Source organism: Sturnira hondurensis, unplaced genomic scaffold (genome assembly GCF_014824575.4).
Source record: "Sturnira hondurensis isolate 20B ecotype Veracruz unplaced genomic scaffold, ASM1482457v3 Scaffold0001304, whole genome shotgun sequence".
Taxonomy (NCBI): Eukaryota; Metazoa; Chordata; class Mammalia; order Chiroptera; family Phyllostomidae; genus Sturnira; species Sturnira hondurensis.
Window position 1 is genome coordinate 1,793,384 of NW_028073935.1, and position 19,808 is coordinate 1,813,191.

The following is a 19,808-nucleotide window of genomic DNA, read 5'->3' on the forward strand; positions in this document are numbered from 1 at the left end:
TACTAAAAAGATATATAACATAAATTGGAGAAAAGATATAGTACATAAATTGGACTTCAATAAATGAAAACCTTCTGTGCTGAAAATGATACCCTGAAGAAAGTGAAAAGACAACCCATGAAATAGGAGAAAATATTTTTAAACCTGGTATCTGATAAGGATCTTATAATAGCCAAAAAATAAACCTAAACCTACTCTTCCTTTTTGAGGTTTTGACATCTTGTATTTTGTTGTTTTTCCCCTAAGGATGGTGGTGGTCTACACTGTTTAACGGAAGTGATTCTGAATGTTTAGGCTGGAAGTCTGGAGAAATTCTCACTGCTAAGACAGACATCAGGACTGTGTGATTTCCGGAAGGGTCTTTGCTGCTTCCTAACCCAAGGGATCACTGAGACTTCTGTTTGTTCGGCTTCTGTGCAACCAGGAAGTGAGGAAAACATATCTGGTGTCTTGACTGCCATCTAGTGGTAGTGCCCTTAGGTGACCGGATTACATTTTTTGGTTGGTATAATCCAAATTAGAATGTGGAAAATGGTTGTTTCCATGTCTTGATTATTGTGAATAATACTACAATGAACATAAGGAATATACTTATCTTTACAAAAAAGTATTTTTTAAAAATTTTCAGTGGATACTCACAAGATGGATTACTGACAGCTCTATTCTTAATTTTCTGAGGAAAATTATAAATGTATAAATGTATAAACAACAACATAAATGTATAAACAACAACATAATAAAAGATAACCCAATTAAAATAGACAAAAGATACAAAAAGACAGTTATCTAAAGAAAATATTTAAGTACCCAGTGAGCACATAAAAAGATGCTCAACATCATTAGCTATTAAGGAAATTCAAATAAAAAGCACAATGAGGTACCACTCCACACCTGGTAAGATCATTAAGAACAAAAAGCAAATGATAACAGATATTGACAAGGATGTGGAGAAATTGAAACTCTCATGCATTGCTGGTGGGAATGTAAAATGGTAATGCCTCTTTTGAAAACTTTTGGCAGCTTCTCAAAAGACTAAACATAGAGTACTATATAACCCAGCCTAAGAGAAATAAAAATATATATCCAAAAATCCTGAACACAAATATTCATAGCAACATTGTTCATAATAGCCAAGAAGTGGAAGTAACCCAAATGTCCAATAGTTGATAAATGAATGGATAAGTAAAATATAGTATATCAATAAATAAAGTATTATTCAGCAATAAAAGAAATGAAGTATCTGTACATGTTACAACATGCATAACATGCATAAATCTTGAAAGCTTGCTAAGTGAAAGAAGACAGATATAAAAACCCACATATTGTATGACTCAGTTTACATGAAATGGTTTAGAATAGATAAGCCCACAGAGACAGAAAGTAGATTAATGGTTGCCTAGGGCTGGAGTGGTGTTGTAGGGGTGGAATGGTGAGTGACTGCTAACGGGTACAGGGTTTATATTGGGGGTAATGAGAGTGTTCTAAAATTGGTTATGGTGATGGCTTCCTGACTCTGTGAATATACTAAAGGCCATTGAGATTACTGAGAGATCTAAGATGGCAGCAGATTAGGTGGAGGTTATATTAACCTCCTCCCAGGACCAAACTGGAATTACAACTAAAATATAGAGCAAGTCAACCTAAATAGTCAACTGAAGACTAGATGAAGAGGAGTCTTATAACCAAGGATTATCAAAAGAAGCCACATTAAGACTGGCAGGAAAAGCAGAGAGCCCCAAAATGGCTGGCCCTGCCTTCACAGGCAGCAGCTGAGATTTTGGAAGGCTATCTCAGATGTGGGGGTTCCGTCTGAGAAGTGTGGGGTCTCAACCCACACTAGGATCCTTAGTCCAGAGCAGTAGCACTGGAAAGAGGTGCCTACATAACATTTGGCAGTGACAAATGGGGATTTGTCAATGGGGATTCTGTCTAACAGGGAGAGATGGAGTCTGCTAGAGATACAGGATCCCTCCTAAACGGTCAATGCACCAAATCTTGTTTTGCAGTCACTCACCCTGGGCTCTGGCAGAGTGAGTGTTGAACAGATGAGAATTGTGTGAAAATACTGAGGTTTCTGAGTCTGAGGAGAGAACTGGAAGAAGAAGGAGGAGGACTAGAAGAAGGGGGAGAAGAGAAGAAGAGGAAAAACAGAGGAACATAGTTAAAAGAATAAAATGTCAATAAATACCTATCAATATTCACTTTAAATGTGTAAATGTAAATAGCTTAGATGGTACAATCAAAGATATTGGCTCACTGAATGGATAAGAAAACAAGACCCATATACATATTGTCTATAGGAGACAAAAAAAGATATGTCATGCAAATAGATATAAAAAAGTTGGGATAGCAATACTTATGTCAGACAAAACAGACTTTAAAATGAAGGTTATAATAGGTGACAAAGAAGAACACTACATCATGATAAAGGGAACAATTCAAGAGGACATAACCCTTGTAAATATTTATGCATCCAACATGGGAGCACCTAAATATATAAGGCAAATTTGATGGACATAAAGGGAGAGACTGACAGTTATATAGTCACAGTTGAGGATTTAAACACCTTATTGACATCAATGGATAAGTCTGCCAGATAAATAATTAACAAGGAAATTGTGGTCTTAAATGACACACTAGATCAGATGGATTTAATTGGTATCTCAGAGCATTTCATCCCAAAGCATTAGTATATACAGTCTTTTCAAGTGCACATGGACCACTTTCTAGGTTAAATCACACATTAGGATACAATATAAGTCTCCATACATTGAAAAAGCTTGAAATTATATCAACCATCATCTCTGGTCATAATGATATGAATCTAGAACTCAACCACAAGAAAAAAACTGAAAAACATACAAAAACATGGAGTCTAAATAACATCTTACTAAACAATAAATAGGCTAACAATAATGTCAAGAAAGAGATAAAAAATTCCCTGGAAATAAATGAGAGAGAGAACACAACAAATCCAAATCTATGAGACACAGCAAAAGCATTTCTAAGAAGGAAATTCACAGCATTACAGGAGTACCTTAAGAAACAAACAAAAAAGTAAATAAGCAACATATTTTCACTCTTAGAAGAACTAGAAAAACAAGTAAAACTCAATGTGAGTAGAAGAAAGGATATAATAAAGATCAGAACAGAAATAAACAAAATAGAGTCTAAAGAAAATATAAAAGGTAAGTGAAACCAAGAGCTGGTTCTCTGAGAAAATAAACAAGATTGACAAACCTTTAACCAGGCTTATCAAGAAAAAAGAAAGAGGATCCAAATAAACAAAATCAGAAATGAAAGAGGAGAAATAACAACTGATATCAATTAAATACAAGGGATTGTAAGGAAAATATTACAAACAACTATATGCCAACAAATACGATACTCTGGATGAAATGAATAAATTTCTAGAAACATCAATCTTCAAAAACTGAATCAGAAAGAATCAGAAAATCTGAATAGATAGACTACAAGGAATGAAAATGAAGCAATAATTAAAAATTTCAATAGAAGACAAAATCCATCCAAGATAGTGTCAGAGTACTTTATCTAAAGTCAGAATGCAGAGAGTGAGTGAAAGTGTCTGTGAGAGAGAGGGTATGAAGAAGAGAGCATGGTGAATGCACAGGAGTACCAAGTAACTGGCCTGTCTACGGGTCATCCGGGCCAAAGGCATAGGCTTTCTAGGTGGACTACCACCACTGCCCAGCCCATCACTGCTGGCTGCACAGAGTCAGGGTGGCTGTAGATCAATGCAGGATCTGCAAGCTACCAGGGCAGGGAGAAGGCCTTGGAGGCGCAGACTTCAGAAACAGCACGGTGGGATTAGGCAGGCCTGAGACTGAAGACCTCTGGAGGGAGGAGGGACAGCACACCACCATTGCCTTGTGTTATAATAGAGCTGAGGAGATCTTCCCGATGCCATCTGGGAAAGATTCAGAGAGAAATTTTATCTAAAATTGTCAGAGGCCCTGAAAGGAGGTGGCCAGCCCTGATTGTGTGAGACTGTGTGATTTATAGGAAGAGGGAGTATGTGGATAACAGGACCCACACTACAGCATGGGAGCCATAGAGGAACTCTTTTAAAAGGGGAGCTGATATGTACCTGAGGCTTGGCAGTGATCTGTGTGCATGGGCAGGACACAGAAGCTTTGCTAACCAAAAAACTCAGAGGCAGAGAATACACTGAAGGAACACGAGGACCTGACTCAACATGGCTTGCCAGCAGAGGGCAGAGCAGAGTGGAGAATGCAGACTGAACCTCCTATGAGAGAGCGGCAGGCTTGTGTCTGGAAGGCAGGAGCTGAATGCTCGAGATTTGCTCCACTCAGCCAGAGCTTTTCACAGACAGGGGTACCTAACCTCCACTTATGGGATTACAAGTTTGGCAGAGGATTGAGGTCAGGCCCAGGAGTTTCCTGCTGCTGTGTGCATTTCCTCAGGGGAAAGAAGAAAAAGGCTCTTTGCCAAACACTACGTGCTGCACAGCTCCTTGGGTCCCGATTTACTAAACTCAGCAAAGCAGAAAAAATAGACACAAGCGAACAAGATGCTATCTTCACTCCTGCAAAGAGGTTTAACATTCATTTTATACCCTTCAAGTCTGGACATAATATGGCACCAGTTTTTACAATATAGTTTATTTCAAATCTTATATATTGCTCTTCCCTTCTCTTATTTCTTATTACCTCCTTCCTCCCCTTCGTATATTTATTTTAAATTTATTTTTTCTCTGACTATGACCTGTTTCTATTCCACACTATTACTATTGTTCCCCCCTCCAGCCTCTCAAAACCATTTGTGATTGTCATTAATCATCTCACATTAATTTTCCTGTTCTTAATATACCTTATTCTCTCTCCCCCTTTATCAGTCTTTGCATATAGGTAGTGGATAAGATGATTGTTGTTACAGTTCTTCAATCTTATTTCTACATAAGTGACTATCTTCGCATTTTAAATTTCAAATTTCCCTTTTCCCCTCACCTACTCTATTTGGCTTTCCTCTTGCACTTCCCTTTTTTTCATTTTAAACATTAATTTTTCCCTGTCCTAGTCAGGGAAATACTCTTAGTATTCCTTCTCCCTTTATCCTCTCAAAATAAATTATCTTTCCTCTAGATATCTCTTAAGCTTGTCTTTATTTCCTTGTGCCCTTTTATTCCCATTCAACCTATATAAATCTTAGCTTATTGGTTGTTAATATATCTGTGGTAGAAATTTTTCTGTAACTACGAATATATAATGTATGACATATAATGTATAATATAGGGATATATAATCCCTAGGGATATATAATATTTAATATATACCTAGGAGTATTTAATATATAATATAATATAAAACATTATATATTACATATTACACATTATATATTATACATTATATATATTTGTTGTGGTTGTCTGTTTTTCTCACTAGATATATACAAATAGTTATATGTATTTTTATTTAAATATCAGTTTTAACTTAATACTACATGCTTCTCCTCTTTCTCCATTCCACTTTCCCTCCTCCCTTTTTTAGTTATGAACTAAATTTTATTTTCTTTCCTACTTTGCCTTGTGTCTATTCCCTACTCTTATTATTACCCCACTGTCTACCCTCACAAAATCTCTTTTCTTTCAGTTAGTCATCTCATATTCATTTTTCCTTTCTTATAATAGTCCTAATCTCTTTATACCTTTATTAATATTGGTGTATTGGTTGTTGATAGTGTAATTGTGGATGGGGGTTATCTTTGCAGATATGGGTCTGTTTCCTGGGCTGTTTGGTTTTTGTTCCGGCAGCACCTGTATACAGGACACAGCGGGCAGAGTGACTCTCATTCAGAGGGAAGAACCCACCAAATCATGACTCAACAACAACCAAAACCCAGTTGCAACCACATAAAAGACATAAAGGGCAGCCCAACAGCATCAAATGCAGGCGACTAAGGAGATTGCACCACTGAGTCCCCACAGGTCTCCTAACACAGAAGATCATACCACGAAGACAGGGAGTCAAAGCAGACAAATCTAAGAAGCAGGAAAAAAAATAAGAAAAGTCACCTAAAGTGGGGAGACAAAGAAACAACCTGCAATCAAAAGGAAAGGAGGAGTCCCCAGAAAGACTGCTAAAAAAAATTGAGAAAACCAAACTATCAGACTTCGAGTTCAAAATAATGGTTATAAGGATGCTCAAAGAGCTTAGTGAGGACTTAAAAAAACTGCAGGAAAGCTTCAAGAAACTTTACTGTGACCTACATCAGTATGAAAAACGATATAGAAGCTACCAAAGAGACAAGAGGAAATGAAAATGCAATATCTCAAATGAAAAACACAGAAGGAATTAACAGCAGGTTATATGAAACAAGGGGTCAAATTAGTGAGCTGGAGAACAAGGTTAAAAAAAAATCCCAGACAGAGCAATAAAATGAAAAAGACTGAAAAATAAAAAATGAAGAGGGGTTAAGGGAGCTTCAGGAATTTATGAAATACAATAATATCCATATAACAAGGATACCAGAAGGAGGAGAAGAAGAGCAAAGGATAGAAACCCTGTTTGAAAAAGTAATGATAGAGGTTCTGGACAATAAAATATTTAAAAAATGTTCATAATATCAAAATCAATCCATGGATTCAACACAATTCCTATCAAGATACCAATGGCTTCTTAGAACTGCAACAAATATTCAAAAAATTGTATGGAACTACAAAAGATCCAGAATATTTATAGAAATCTTGAGAAAGAAGAAAAATATTTGAGAACTCAGGCTACTTGTTATCAAATTTTACTACAACACCAAAATAGCATTGTACTGACATAAAAACAGGCATAAATATCAATGGAACATAATAGTGAATCAATAAACCCATACCTTTATGGTAAATCAATATTTGGCAAAGGAGGCAAATAATACAATAGGATAAAGATGGTCTATTCAATAAATGGTGTTGAGAGAATTATAGAGATACATGCAAAAAATGAAACTTGACCACCTTTTTACACCACACACAAGAATGGATTAAAGAATTAAATATTAGACTCAAAACCATAAAAATTTCTAGAAGGAAACACAGGCAGTAAAATATAGGATATTGCATGTAGTAATACTTTTTCTGATATCTCCTTGGGCAAGGGAAATAAAAGAAAAAACCAAATTGGACTACATCAAACTACAAAGTTTTCCCACAGCAGAGGAAACCATCTACAAAATCAAAGGACAACCCACCGAATGGGAGAACCAATGATACATCTGATACAGGGTTAATGTCCACAATTTATAAAGAACTTGTACAACTCAATACCAAAAAACCCAAAACAATCCAATTAAAAAGTGGGCAGAGAATCTGAATACACACCTCTCCAAAGAGGACATACAGATGGCCAATAGACATATAAAAAATGCTCAACATCACTAATCGCGAGAGAGATGCAAAATAAAATCACAATGAGATATCACCTCACACCTCTCAGGATGGTTATTATCAATGTCAATAAACAACAAGTTATGGTGGGGTTGTGGAGAAAAGGGAAGCCTTGTGCATTGTTGTTTTAAATGCAGTTTGGAGCAGCCATAGTGAAAAGCAGTATGGAGATAACTCAAAAAATTGGAAATGGAACTGCCTTATGATCTAGTGATTCCACTTCTGGGTATATCGCCAAAGAAATCCAAAACACTAATTTGAAAGGCTATATGAGTCCCTATGTTCATTGCAGTGTTATTCATACCAGCCATGATTTCAAAGAAGCTCAAATATCCATCAGTAGATAAGTGGATAAAAAGGGTGTGGTACATTTACACAATGGGAAACTAGTCCGTGGTCAAAAAGAAGGAAATGTTACCTTTTGCAACAGCATGGATACACCTGGAGAGTATTATGCTAAGTGGAATAAGCCAGTCAGAGAAAGACAACTGCCATATGATTTTACTTATATGTGGAATCTAGCAAATGAAATAAACTAACAAAATAGAAAGAGAACATAGATTCAGAGAACAGACTAACAGCTGTCAGAGGTGACAGGGGAGGAGGGCTGGGTGAAAGAGGTGATGGGATTAAGCAAAACAACAACAACAACAAAAAAAAAAACCTCACGCAACCAAAACCAAATAACTCATAGACACAGACAACAGTATGGTGATTACCAGAAGAAAAAGAGGGTGGAGGAGGTAGAAAAGGCGGGTAAATGGTGAGAGAAGGAGACTTGTCCCTGGGTGGTGAACACATGATATGATATACGGATGATGTATTTTAGAGCTGTACACCTGAAACCTATATAATTTTATTAACTGATGTCAACCCAGTAAGTTCAATAAAAATAATAAACAAAAAAGTAAAATAAAAGTCACTGAAGTTGTATACTTTGGTCATAGGTGGAATAATAAAGCTCTTAAATGATTTAATTTCAATTAGTTTATATTTTACAAAGACTATCTGACTCTGTGATGAACGTTTTCACATGTATTATGTAATACACTCAAAAGCCCCTAATGGGAGTGATCATCCCCATTTTGAAGATGAGAAACTGAGGCTTAGTGTGACATGGCCAGAGTCACACTGCCGGTTTTTAACCTGCCATTCAAAAGCAGCCCAAGTGTGGGCTCTGGAGTCTATCTGTCTTATGTAAGCCCTCCTGTAAAGCTGGGCAAGTCATGTTTTAATCTGTTAAGCCTCAGTTTTCCCATCTGTAACATAGGACTGATTATAGTAGTACCTATTTCAGATAGTCGTTATGTGGTTTAAAAGAGTAAATAACCTAAAATGCTAAAAGCTCAATAGATGTTAGTGTAATGTGGTAATAAACATGAATATTTGTAAGCATTGTTAAATATTGCCGCCAGATTGTCTGTTAATTACTCAGTGGACTTCAACATTTTTCTTGTGAGATAGGGGTATGTATACTTGAAAATATACTCTAGTGTCTGTTGGTTAGTATGGGAAGTGTCCTAATTAGCAATCCACACTGGTTAGCTTCTGATGGGTCCCAATCAAGAAACTACAACCTAGACCAGAGTTAGCGAAACTGCAGCTCACTTTTGTATAAGACATTTTATTGGAACATGGCCTTGCCGCTTGTTTACATATTGGGCAAGGCTGCCTTTTTCCTACAGTGGCAGAGTTGGGTAGTTGTGATGAAGATGGTCTGTCTTGCAAAGCTAACATATTTACTATTTGACCCTTTACAGAAAAAATTGCTGATCCCTCTTCTAAAGGCAAGCAAGCTTTTCAAATGCCACCATCTAAATATGCACCCAAGAGCTTGTTACTTATTTTTAAAAAGTGTTAAAATCAAGATGCTTGTTAAATGAATGGTGGTCATGATGTGTTAGCTGGAAAGACTACACAGGTTTAATGAAAGGGAGCATGCACATAGGGTGGGCCCAGAGGTCTGACACTTCAGGGGAGCACCCTCACTCTGGCCTCTGACTGCCCCTGTGTCCACCACACCCCAGCCTCGTGGAGGATTCTGTTTCCTGATCCCACTGAGAAGTGACCTGACCTACCACTAGCGTGCTGATACCTTAGCCTCAGAGCAATGTTCTTTCATTCAGTGTGCTTGCTTGTGTGTCCCAAAAGAAAGACAGCAGGAACCTTGCCAAACTTATAGCAAACTCAAGGAAACTTCCTAATAAGTGTATGTGTGTGGGTAGAATTTGGTAGAAATTGGCTCAGAGTAGTTTGTCATGATGGCCTAAGTAGTTACCAGGCACTGAGTTCTGTGGGGGAACATTTTAAAAACAGAAAATATAGCATTGCCTTCAAGTTACCAGGCTAGCTGAGACGACCATAATGGTTTCATATTTAGAAACCATTAGGGAGCATTGACATGCTAACCTGTATGATGTATGACACTTAGACCACATCTGATATGGATGTGGAGGTTTGGGGCTTATAAAGGAAATATCTAAGGGGAAATGTCCAGGCAAGGATGAAGGTGGGGAAGAGCATGACAGGTGGGGAGTTTGGTTGTGATTGAGAAGTAAGAAGTGATGATGAAGGGACCAGGAGGAAGTAAAATTATAGACCCCCCACTAAGGATGCAGAGGCAGTAGGATGTCTAAGCACATTGCTGGGAGTAGACAGAGTGGGCAGCAGTAGAGGAAGCCCCAGGAAGCTGTCCACAGTACTGATAAGAGAGATAAGAGAGAGCATAGAGCAAGAGGAATGTTCTTTTTCTTAAAAGCAAACCCTTCAAATGGCCACACTCTCACCCTCTTCCCCAAATTCCATCTAGTGCTGGATGCTCAATCCCATGGGAATTTCAGAGAAGCACTAGGCCAAGTTCTGGGCATACTTACTTTCAGATTGTCCTTTTCTTTTGCTTAGCTGCTGTCTACATCAATTATCCTTGGTATAAAGGTGATACAGTGGAATTCAAACAACCCATCACATAGGGTTGTTTGAATCACACTCCCACATTTTATTTTGAAACTTGAGACCCTTACTTGGGATCCTAAAATTTCTAAAGAGATTTCTGTTCTGAAAGCCCGTGAAATAGGTTTTGTCCTTGGTTGCAGAGTTTCAGAGCCAGGAAAAAATTTGGAGATCACCTGGGCCACTCTCTTCTTCACTATTGCTCAGGAAAGGCCCAGAGGGAAGCAGCTAGTGAATGGCTAGCAGGAAATCATAATCATGACTAAATTTATTGAGCAGTTACTAGGAATTACCTGAATTAGCAGAGTAAATTCTCTTTTACCAAATTCTTTTATTTAATCTTCACCACAGCCTGTTTCATTCCCATCGTGCTTTTGAGGACATAGAAACAGCCAAGTCTTTGGTCTTGAACTCCCATGTTTTCCCACCACAGATGCCCCCAGCTTCACAGAAGGGACCTGCACTCTGTGGATGTTGAAAACATCGTGGGGATCAGTGCAGGCAGCTGTCAGTGCTGTACAGGTACTGGCTGCCTCCTCGCAGCTCCATCCGTTGGACTGCCCATCTCAAGAAGCAGTAATTTGCATGCTTTCTGGCATTTTGCTAGAACCCTATCGCTGTTGGCAATAAAACAACTGAGGTAACAAACATTGTTTAAGGTCCATGAAAGTGGACGCTTCTGTGATATACAGGAAGTGGAAAGAGAGCACAGGCGGGGATCAGGTACAGAGACACAGTCTGGAAGCAGGTCCTGGACACCAAAGTGGGTGCAAAGCGGGGCAGGAAGGTACACATCAAACTGGCCAAGCCCTGCCTTAAGACCACGACCCTAGTCCGGTGACTGTTATATAAGGATGATGAGGCCGTGGTCGAAGCTAACAGCTGCTTTGGGGACGACAAGGATGATCCTGGCCACGAGGACTAAACTTACAGATTTTGCCTCACCATGCCCAGGTTGTGCCGGCTCTCACTCCCCTCCTGACACCCAGACTACCTCAGGGAGGTAGCTCCGTTCTTTCCTGGTGTCCTTGGCCTTGATTCCCTTTCCTGGGTTTGTCCTGGGTTTTTCTCTGCTTCAGAGAGGAGGACCCCAGCTAGTGCTGAGCACCAGGGTGATGGGCCTGGGGACCAAGGGTGGTCCAAAGGGCCTTGACTCTGGCCCGGTTTGCTGCCCTTATGCTGGAGCCAAAACTTGGGGTTCCCAGTACATAAGTGGATGGATTAACTTGTAGTCACTTCTCTCTGTTTTGGTTTGTTTTGAATCTAAATAAAATGACTTTGCGAGGAAAAAGAAAAAAAGATCTGTGTGGCTTGTGAAAACCACACAACCTGATTCTCCCCTCCATTCATAAAGTAGATGGAAGGAAATTACAGAAAGAATTTTGCATTTTAGTCCTTCACATGACAGGGTTAACCTTAGGACATGTTGCGGTCTCATACTCGATAGCCCTGTAACTACAATTACTTACTCAAAGCTTGCACAGCAGGAAACAAAAATAAATCTTTATTTGGTGATGCTGCTGTTTTACAGTCAAGGTTGTCTAGGCATACTTAACAGCAAATCATTTTTGGTGATAGTAGATCATAAGCTCAATATAAAATCGCCCCAGAAGAGTTAGTACTTAATAAATTGTCTGGGGGTTAGATGGAGGTTTTCTCATCCTGAGGATGGGGGACGAAATTCATAGTCTCCCTCAGGAACTAGCAGTCTATTATAAAACACCAGTCTATGTCTGGGTTTGCCAAGGCTAGGGTTAAGAGTAACTCAGCCTCCCCACCCACAATATGCAAGGTCATTGCTATGAGAAATGATTTTTCTTGATTTGATCTGATTAGGGCATCCTAACTCTGTCTCTATATGGTAGTGAGTTACTCCCTTCAAACCGTATACTTACTTTACAATATCTAAACATTGCTGTAATATTTTCACCTTCACACTTCTAAGATTTTCTCTATAAAGAAACTTCATGTCTTTAGCTGATTGAAGAAAGAGTCCTAGGCTGTGAATTGGGTGTAAATCATAGCCCTGATAATTGATTGTCTTGATTTTCCCCCCATGTATTTTCAGATTGCTAATGCAAGACAAGACCCAAGGCCCTTTCCATAGGCCAATTGACATCTTCACTGCACTTACCACTTTTTAATAATTGTATAGGCATTTGGGTACTTGTCTTTATTTTTATGTGTTCTCCACCAGGTCAGGTACTCTGTGCAGGTGGGGACCATGGCAGTTCTATCTCTGTATCTCCAGGGTCTAGGATGCTCAAACAGTAATGAATAGGTAAACATTGGCCCTTGAGTTATGGATAAATAAATCCATAACTCCAAGTTATACCGGATACCCTCTGATGTCTGTGCTTGAAATGGCAATTACTCCCTTACTGTAAGGACGGAAATTTCTTTGCAGAAGAGGGCGTACAACACTCCACAGTTATACTCGCTTAGGATGCAGACTGCAACTAATTCCTTTGGTTTGAGCATTAAACAGGCACATTTTTCTTATTCTTAAGAATTTAATAATTCTTCAAAAGTGTCCTTTCCAGCTGTGTTGGCACCAGCAGCCTTGGCCTTATGGTATTGTAGTGACTTCATTGCTTCTCCAAGAATCTCCTCAATTCCATCCTCAGTTGACTTTCATCTATATTGCCATAGATTTGTCTTGGTAAAGTTGAGTTCTAAATTACATACATGCAACTATGGTGTATCAAGACACATATTTTTGATAAAAATATATAATAAGGAGTTTCACCAGGATTTTTCCTTTCATTACATTATTTCAATAGCTTTTTAATAAGTTAAAAGAGGCCTAATACTCATTAACATTATCAAGACTATTTCTTCCAATATGTTCTTATTATAAAATTATAAAAATATATAAACTCATAACAACTTCTTCTGTTCACCCCTATTTGGATGCAAAATTATATATCAAAGGTTTTCAATCAATGGGCTGTCATTTGAATTTAACACGTAGATATTTTATTTAGATGTCACAGTGCTTTAAAAAGTATTAGGCAATATTTAAAAATTGGGTGATTTTACATAATAATCTAGATTTGTGAAAATCAACATACCCTGTAGGTCTACACCAACCACAGCTGAGAGCTTCTGCTAGGTCATGCATGCTCCAGTTTGCGGGTTCACTCTGTCCTTCCAACTCCTTCTGTGTTTATTGTTTAAATTCCTGAAAGGGTGGTATTATAGATAATTTGCTTTCTTTTTTTCAAAGTTTGATTAATTTTGTTTCAAAAATGTTTTATAGCAAGGAATAAAACAGTAACTTTTGAGAAACCTGTTGTAGGTTTAAGAATTAATCTGTCTATATTCTTCTTAGTCAAATGGTACTTCTATGTATCCATGAAAATTTTAGAATGGAAAAGTAAGAAGAGAAATGAAATGATAGCAATTTAGATTGCCAGGGGCTTTCTTGTTCATTTCTTTGTCAGCTAGTTGAGTTATTCTGTGTTTGACTTGTGGTTTCTAGTATTGCCAGATGTAAGAATGCCCCGGAGTAAAGACAGGGGAAGCAGCCATGTTATAAACATCTCCTTTTTCATATGCAGGAGGATGAGCCGTCACTGTGCTGGGACTCCTCTTGAATCCCCTGGGATTTGTTCACCCTGAACTATATCTGTGTCTGAGATAGATGTGGAATTTTGATAAACTATCTGCCATCAAGAAGTGATGTTAAACTCATTATGATAAACTCGGGGAACTCTGGGAAAATCATTTTATTAAGATTCCCTAACAATTGCTATCATTTATTAGATGTTTTCAAAGTCAAGATGCTTCATGCCCAAGAAATGCCCTGCTGTCTTGTTATGTATCCCATCCTCTCCCTTGCTGTGCAGTGCTGACCCTGGTTGATGGTATCCATATTCATGTGAAGTTTCTCCCTCATCTTGTGGCGGAGATCTGTAGCAAAACAAGGAATGTTTCTTTAGGTAGATTGTATTGAGAATACACTTATTTGGGCAGTAAGTTCTCCCATGATAGGAGCTAACAGGGGTACATCAGTCACCAAAAGACTCAGAAAATTTAATTTGGGGGATACAAGGTGATTACAGAGAAGCATGCTCTTTTTAAAGATCTGTAACACTTCTTAAAAAGTGTTAAAAGTTTGACTTTTTTATGCCAATATACCAGTTTCTCATTCTCTATAAACTGTCTGATATTTGGGGCAACGAATTCCTAATGTGGGGCTTTCCTGTGCACTGTAAGATGTTTTCCAGTATTCTGGAATCCATCTACCGGATGCCAGTAGCAACCACCCTCCCCTACAGTGTGACAGCCAAAACTGTCTTCAAAGATTGCCAGCTGTCCCATGGCAGACAAAATTGTCCCTGGTTGAGAACCATGCTATAGACCCTCTGAGATCTTTTGATTTTGACAGAATGGGTCAGATTTTGTCTTCAAAGATCTCAAAAGGAACTGGTAAATCAGGAAAACTGTGTTCCCTCTCTGGACCCCTGAAGGGCAAAAGGCACACTTTCAAAGTGGAGGGCCTGTTTTCTTGTGCTGTGTCTTTACTAACCTGCCCTTTTGCCTCGGGTTGAGTTCCTTCATTAGTCCTAGCCTTTTGCCCTTTCATTAAAATAAGGGAAGACCTAACTCCTATGGCTGAGGACTAAATGAGGTAATATATGTGAACAGGCTGCTATACTGTAGGTGCTTTTGTTCTTCTCGTTACTGCACCCTATGCACCGCTTGTCAGCTCCTACATGGAAGGATCTGTTTTAGATTAAAGCATAATAGTCTGAACAACACTGTCTTGTCTCCATGTGTAGGCAGTCAACCTTGGCTACTTGGCTACCCAGACAAGGAGACTTGGAGTTCCTCTCTCCTTAAACCTGGGCAGATTTATTACTTTCTGAACAGGCTACTTGAGCTCACCTGAATGGTAACCATGATGACTCAGAGCCCAGGCCCAGCACTTGTTATTGTACCCTCCGGTACTCTCCTGAAATTGTCCTTTTACCATGGAGTTCAATAGCTTCTGTATATAAAGATAAGTAAAGTGTATTTATTTTTATGATTCTCATAAAAGAATCCCAAAGGCACAAGGTTGTGTTTGAAGCTCCGAAATCTGACTTGAGGTTTCCTTCCCACAGTGAATTCCCTTTTGACCATGTGGACACAGCAGCTAAATAGCAACACAGATTGGGACTCTATTTTAGTGGCATTCTTGAGGCTGAGAGGCCAGCAGCCTGAGGGAACACACTGGGCTGTTAGCATCCTTGTACTTCCCCTGCTAGTGCTGGAGACCTAACCTAGCTTTCAGAGATGTGTGGAATTGCTTTTTGATCCGCCTTCCACTGTGGTAGGCTACAAGGCTGTTCAAATTCCTTTGCTTCATGCTCCTTTCCTCTCTTTCCAGATTTCAAATTTTGTTTGGTAACAGTTCAGGCAGAAAAAAATTATCAGTTTTTACACACTAAAACATAATTTGTGTGTGCATATGTGTGTTTTTAAGAAAATTCATAGCTCTTTTCAGCAAGACTTCTAAGTCCTCAGAAGTTCAGAAAAATAAAATGGGAATAACCACCTGGGGAAATTTTTACTTAGTTTTAGTACATATCAAAATTATAATAAAGAAGTTAAATTCTACCCTGGCCAGTGTGTCTCTGTTGTTTGGGCATCATCCCACAAGGCAAAAGGTCTCTGGTTCAATCCCCCAACAGGGTATATGCCTGGGTTGCAGGGGTTGGTCTACAGTCAGGGCGGGAGCAAGAGGCAACCGATCCATGTTTCTCTCACATTGCTGTTTCCCTCCCTCTCTATCTTCCTCCTCCCCCCCCTTTAAAAATAAATTAATTGAATCTTAAAAAATAAATTTATTTCTATGTATATGCTTGTGTGTGTGTACACTGTCTCCGGCAGATACAAAGAGAAGGAAGACGATGATCACTTTTGCTGGGGAGAGGGCCGTGCAAGGAGGAGACTTAGCATTCATTCACTATGCTAATTGATGTACTGCATGTCTGGGATGTGCACGCATTCATTAAAAACATATAATAAAATTTAAAGCATAAAATAAGAAATAAAAAATTAAACTGGAAGCTTTCCACTATGTGGAGGGAAAAAACAAGAAAAAAAGGTTGAGGTAGTTTGCAGATTTATACAGCATGGGGCAAAGTTAAGTTTATAGTTGATCATATGGAAAATAATACAATAATTAATTACTAATAATACAAGATACAAAATAATAATACAAGATACAATAATACAAGATAATAATAATTATTAGTATTATTAATAAACAATAATACAATACTTTCACCCAACCCTGTGTTTAACAGAAGAGAAGAAGTCAGGGTTGAGGAAAGATGCATGGGGCCAGAATGCAAAAAGGCATGCCAAACGGAGTTCTAGGTTTGTGGAGGGGTGGGGCTTGAGGTGGGGTTGGGTTCAGAAATTTCTCTGTGGCCAGAACTCAGAGTGAGATGTGATCATCTCTAGGTGTTATTTGTAGTCCTTGGTTAGAACCAGGGCTTAAATTGGTGCTATAGGATGTCACAGTGAAACAGGATATATTCTTAACAACCCTCCTCCAATAAACATGCTAGTGAGAGTCAAATAGTTGTTCTCTGTAAGGACCCCCCAATGTGGCCTTCAGGCTAATGCCCAAATATGACACAAAGGGTAGCTCTCTGTGTGTGAAAAACCCTTTCTCAAGTTGTTAGCTCTCTTGTAGGCTGGTGAGCTAACAATGGAATGTAGAATAGATGGACTGCATATCTTCGTGTAATCTCTTATAAATGTTGTTTCTTTAAAGCTAGCTTTTGCTAAGACTTGAACAAGAGAGATTAAAGTTATAATCTCTGCAAGAACTTCAGTGTAGAAACTGAGTTGTCCATCAAGGGCAAATCTATATACCGGGATCGGCCAGAGTGCATGTCCACTGCACAGAGAAACACAAAATGATTGGATTTCATCTCATATGGAGAGGTACAGAGGGAAAAGTGTTTCATTTTTTAACCTGTCAGGGGCAGACAAAAAACTCTTGACATGTAAAACTGGGCTGCGTTTTTTCCCAGGAAGGCAGGCCTGTGCCTGCTGCAGGGAGCTGCTATGGTGAGCTGGGTGTTTACACAATTAAATCTGCATTTACCACAGGTTCCTGCATCAATCAATATTTTGACTTAGCAAAGCCTACTCCATATCAATTAATATGCATTTTATCTTGCTTTCCCATGTTCCTTTGTCAAGCTGCCTGTGCCCCAAAGGTGGGTACTATATAAATCACAGATCCACCAATATCAGGGGCCTGAGACCCCAAGGGGAGGCGTGCATTTCCTTATAAGTCCACCCGATCACAGGCTGTGAAGTGGTGAGGGTCACTGCTGCCTTCAGAGAGCAGAGAAGTTGAACAGCTTCGGGGGGTGCTTGCATGCCAAAGGAAAGCTGAAGAATTTAATCCATCTTTGTAGTTATTTACTGCTTCATATATCACAAGCGGGAGAGATTATGTCATAATTACACGCTCTTCATTCTAAAAGGCTATGTTCATCTGTGGTGGCCACTAGCACTTAAATCTATGGGAAACATGTGTCCCACAGTGGAGGTTAATAATGAGCTGACGTTTTTCCAGGAGCTCAGAAGGTTTCTGTAATCATGGACAATTGCTACATTGGCTTAAAAAGAGTAACAACCTGAGTCACTTGACTGTAAATGGGTTGTGGGTCATGTCTGGGTTGGTCTTGAGTTTCTCATGGTACTGAGGGTGGGTGTGGTCTGGGGATCAGTCCCAGGGCCTGGCTAGAGGAACTGGGGTCCCTGCGGGGCTGTGGCCAAAGTGCAAGGCTCTCCCACAGGCCCTGACTTTTCCCCCTCTTAGAGGAAATGCAGCAGACATTTAAACATTTCCAAACCAAACAAGACACCCTGAAGGATTCTCCTCCTGTGGCCCCATCATCTGCCTCAGGCCGGATTTGAAAATATCAAACAAGGCAGTGACAGAGGCTGCTCTGCTAGGAAGAGGACTGGCAGGAAGACAGGACAACAAAGGCCGTCGCCGCTTCGTGCTGAGCATCTGTGCTGAGATCCAGGGGCTACATTTCAAAACTGTAGACTCAAGGGCACGGGGTGGTCTTCCAGCCACAGTCTGGGGGAGGGCTGTGATCTCCCACCCTTCCTCCATGGTCTAAAATAAAAGCTGGGGTGGCATTGAGAATTTCAATTTCTCTTATCAGTTCTTTTTAACCGGGGCACACTTGCTTCGATATTTTTAATGCTTATTTCTCAGAGACCATCCTTGTACCCTAATTTGCCTAAAAAGCCTCTTTGTGCTCTGTCCTGCCTTCATAGCTCACTTGGATTTAACATTTCACCTGGACTTTGATAGTAAAGGAAATAGAAGTCCCAGAACCAAACTTTCCACTTCTCCCTGCAGTTGTTGGTTCTATGAGAACAAAGGCTGCTTGGAAATGCTGAAAAGCCTCATCTAATGTCAGCACTGAATTTGAGGAAGAAAAATGAAAGCTGTAACTTCAAACTTTGTTCTGCATATAATTGTTAATAGAATTGTGGTCTCTCTCTCTCTTTAGTAATCTTGTTTTCCAAATTAAAACCCTAAAATCCTTCAGTGACTCAGTCTCCACCTGGTCTGAGAAAGGAAGAGTCCTGCAGGATCACCCAGGGGCACCAGACTGGGAGAGTGCCTAGGCTTCACATGCGTGCAGCCTCTCAGGAAAACTGCAGTCCTAGCAAGTGCTGGACCCTGCCGTCTCCATAAGGCTGGCCAGCTGGGTCTCCTCCAGGCCTGTGGGAAGTTTCGGTGGTGTGGTCTGTGCTTTGGGTGGTTTGTGTGCTTCCTGGACTCATGTTATGGATGCCTTGTGCATCTCATAACTTGTCAGGGTGGCTGTCGCGGGTGCCCTGGCACAGTGGGGATGCCTACCCTTTCAGCAATAACTCTCCCGTTTCCGCTGCCACCCTGTCCTCTCCTGACTGCCCAATCCAGATAGGTGGAGTCCAATGGATTCAAGTTGGGGTTTCAGCCCTCTCAGTTACTACCTGTGTAATGGTAAACAAGTTGCTCATCTAGGAAATGGATTTAACAATATGAACCTCATAAGACTATTTGAAAAACTGACATATCTTGCATGCAATTTAGCACAGAGCCTGCTGCAGCAGGAACCCCACAGTGAGCTGCTTCTCAATATTCATAATACATTAGGGATCACACAAGTCTTCCCCAACTCACAAAAGAAACCGCTTTCCCCTGATCTTTCTTCTCTTTGACAGGTGTGAATCTGGACACAGGGCCTGTGTCTGATGCAGTTTCAGGAGCAACATGGCCTCCCACAGGGAACTGTGGAGAAGAACCTCAGAAGATTTACCAGAAAGGAGGTTGGCTGTGGCTAGGCTTACCTACATGTTGGCTCTAGGGTGTTTTCTAGCTGAAGGAAACAAAATCTAGCTTCCAGATTACTCAAGCAAGGGGACA